Here is a 4,363-nt window from a genome sequence, read left to right on the forward strand (position 1 = left end):
AACATATCTACGAGTATAAATTGCCGATCGGATATTCAAACCATTTTGCTTTTGTAATTTCAACCAATCATTATATCATCATGAAATTACTAACACAACATCTATATTTATTACTTATTAAATTTTTTATTGTTATTGCTTAATACTTAAATTATAATTTAAATAAAATTATTTTTAACTTCCTCGTCCGTGTTCTCTACAGGTTATAACCTAGTACATATATATATACACATACCTTATCCCTTAGAGGTATTGGTGTGTGAAATTTCCATCGATAAACGGATTCATCGGTTTTCCATCGTTAAACAAGTCGAACAAAGTCAAAATAGGTCCGCCACTATTTCTTCATTGATCAGTCAGCAAAACCTTTTGTCGTAGAGCCGTCGGTAAATTCGTCAAACAAAGTCAAACGATGTTTCGTCAGGAATCCGTCGGTATTTCATCGGTGAATTTGCACGAACACATCCGGGTGATTCCCATCACTAATCCATTGATAAAACTTACCGGCACGGTAAAACATGACATCCTTAAATTCTTCTCCGGCGGAAGACATAACTGGCCAACGGAAATGTCCCTCTTTTCTAGTTGCTTTGGTATTTTAATGACTAACCCTCAGAATATCATTGTTAATGATTTATATAAACGTAAAATTAGCTAATAACTTATTAAGTTACAACTTACAACTTAGCCACCAATAATTGAAGCATTGTATCTGAGAATAAATTTCAAAAATAAATATATTTTCATCATACCCCTATTTTCGGATCTCACATGCACCTGTACATAACAACAAATTCAAATTAGTAAACTAATTGATTGATTAACAAGTGACAACAGATGGATTATCAATTTAATTATGCCGTTGTATTTTTAGCCCAACCAACGCATGCCATTTAATGAAGATTAGGATTGTTTAAATTATGATACCTCGAGCTGTAACTCGGGTCATTTCAACCCTTGTATATAAAACTTGGATCTTATTATTTATATCACAGACTATATTGAAGGTACATGCCTCTGTAAAATTTGATTACTTTTATTGCGAGTCAATTTAATTTTTTTTTTCTTAAACTGCATGATATTATTAAAAAATCACACTAGTAAGAAACTAGCTAAGATAAATAAATAAATAAAATAAAATAAAAAAAATAGTAATAAACATTACATAATAGCGAGTTGAGGATTTTGAAGCCACCCAACACGATTAATGTTTTTTTTTTCATCATTATAGCACTACACCATAAGCAAGATTGTGTAACAATTTTTTTTTTTTTAAAAAAAAAAAAAAAAGCACGGAAGCACTCGGTTTAGAAGCCCAAAGAAACAAATCTTTCTAAAATTCCAAATATGCCACGAACAAACATAAAATAAATCCCTTCCAAGAACTTCTGAACCCTAAGTAAAACCCGAAGCGTCATGAGCCGCTCCAACGAAACAAAGTACAAAGGCAGGTCACCATCTAGTAACTAGAGAAACAATACTAGAACCCAAAGAGCACAAAAAAACAATTGTATGGTGACTCCAACTCCAAATCACAAATTGGACACTATAAAACGGCATATTAACACCTCGATTATCAATGATAACTCTAGTAGGAAGACAATGAAAAACCAAGCGCCAAGAATATTAAATTTTATAGGATCAATACGAATCCACATTTTCAGAGAGCTTGACAATGGTAACCTCTTCTCGTCAATATAAGCCCTTGGAGAAGCTACAGAGAAATCTCCGAAACCTGATAAAGACCAAAACCACCTTTAAGGAATACTAGAAAGATAGACATTATGAAGAAATGATAGCATAGACTCCCAGTAAGAGTCTTCGCGCCCCTAGGATGTCGTCGAAAAGAAGATACTAGTGACTCATGCTAAAATTTCGATTTAGCCAAAATTTGTTTATCAGCCTCCAAATAGAAAAGTTTTCAGAATTAATTTCTAAGAGGAAAACCTCTCAACCAAGAATCTTCACATAATAAAGTAGAAGCTCCATCCCCGATTTTCATAGAGCACAACCGAACCAAATTTGTGTCATAAAACGTGAATCATAGATAGGTTGCTTATTAACCTAAGTAATCTAAACAAAATTCATAGAATCCGTAAAACTGAAAACATGTATATAAAGAACGTCTAAATCTAACTTCATACTAGAGATTATGATTTTTTGAAGTTTCGATACAACATAATACAATAGCGTGCGACACAGACGTCGAATGAATTTTAAGCAAAACATTGTAAATGAGAGTTGAAGATCTCGTAAATACGAATCAATCGATATACAGACAGTCAAGAGCGGAGTTCGTATAAAGAAGTTATGATTTTCGTACAGACTTTAACAATGGAATCTCTATAAAAATTTGATGTAAGATAGGTTGAGAATTAGCTATTGAGGTCTAAAGCAAAGTTGTAGTACGCATAATTACCTCCGTGTGGATATAAAGAACATCGAAAACGGAGCCTGTCTGCGAAAGTTATGGTTGTTCTAAATTTCGTGACAATACTTGATCAAGGTGACATGGCAGCACCAGAGTGCGCTACGTGGCAAAGAGAAAGTCGGACTTTTCACTGACAAGTCGACATGGCACAACGAGAACGTGACATGTGGCACCACGAGAATTTAAAGGTCCCAAACCCTTTGAAGATTCCTAGATCGGATAAAAACAAGAAAGAAAAATAGATAAACAAAGGATTATCATGAAGATATCTTTCACTAAGAAAGGTTCTCACCAAGAGAACGAGGTGCACAAAGTTGTTGACCCAATGCCACACACAAAGCAGTAATTAGGGTGTGACTGCATTACAAGAATATATAGTACACAATCTTTACAATCAAGGGATCATATTCTAATCTAAATAAGTAAACTTCTATAGATTTTCTAGATCTTTTGTTATATCAAATCCCTGATTTGATGGGATTGAATCTTCAAGGAAAGGTGTAGATATGGTAAATAAGTTATGGATCAGATGTGTAGAATACTTCTTTACCAAGTAAATTTCATTAGCTCCAGACTCGGACATCAGCATCAACACCTCAAACATTGATCAAGGGCATTTTCGCTGTCATCAGGGAGTCATATGCTGATCGGCTTTAGCTTTAGAGTTAACTTCAGGGAGTCACACTAATCAGCTTCAACTTTAGTAGAGTATAACCATCAGCGTGTATCATTAGCGTCTCACCTATTTAGTGTGTCTTCAGATTTAACTAACTAAACAAACTTCGACAGTGCAGCTTCTCTAAGTGTATTATTTAGACATATTTGTATAGATTTGTGTGACAACCGTCAAATTTTGGTCAAGTCAAAGTCAATAAAGCAACAAGTCAAACCGGTCAACTCAATTAACCTTATATATTAGGGTTTACACTATGTTTACTATTATACAACACGCTTTCTTAATGAAAAGTATCACTTTGAGACTGCACGTGTTCAGAAAATCTAAACCCTGATCAGGGTAAGTGATGAAATAACTCAATAAAACATTATTACATAACCTCTAGGGACGTATAACACTCATAACGAGGCTTAATGGTGTTTACGAACCTTGTATTTCGAAGCTAAACACTCGCAAAGGTTACAAACAAAGTCTCTCTCAATCTCTCTCGGCATATCTCTCTTTATCTCTCTCTTTCTCTCAAATCTCTCCCAATCCTATCTCAAATCTCTCCCAATCCTATTTCAAATCTCTCCCAAATCTCTCTCATAACCCTCTCAACTTTTCATAATCATTCGGGCCATCCCGACCCTTAACTTAGCCAAAAACCACGCAAAACGGGAAGTTTATTGGTAAAACAGCCCTATAGGACCGCAAAACCCTAATGGAACCGAACCTCTTAGAAGCGAAACCCTAAAAAGCGAAACCCTAAGAGGCGAAACCCTAAGGACCGAAGATAGCTATAAGAACCGAACCTCTAGAACCGAAGCTAGCTATGTGACCCGAACATCTAGAACCAAACTTCATAAAACCGAATTTACTAATGGGATCGAAGTTGCCCTTCGGTTCAGAATCAGGCCTCTCGGATCGAAGCTTCTCGTCTGCCCTCGCCTTCACTTATCTTCCTGCTTTCGCCTTCGCTTCCTTTCCCTTGTCGTCTGCGATATTGCTCGTACCGAACCCCCCCTTTTGGTTCCCAACCCACAGACTGAACCTACCTACGTTTCTAAGCACCAAAGACCGAACGTTCGGCCTGACTCCGGATTTTCACCATTTCTTCCTTGTTTTTGACCACTTTCGCATTTTAAGCCCGTTTTTCATGATTTTAACGTGGGATTTTCACCTAAAATCATATTTTGGTATATAAGACTCTAAGTATTCATAATTTAATCACATTTTGAGGGAAATCCTAGTCCAAGAATAAAATCTATTGGGTG

This window comes from Lactuca serriola, chromosome 3 (assembly GCF_051521515.1).
Source record: "Lactuca serriola cultivar US96UC23 chromosome 3, Lser_US96UC23_V15, whole genome shotgun sequence".
Lineage (NCBI taxonomy): Eukaryota > Viridiplantae > Streptophyta > Magnoliopsida > Asterales > Asteraceae > Lactuca > Lactuca serriola.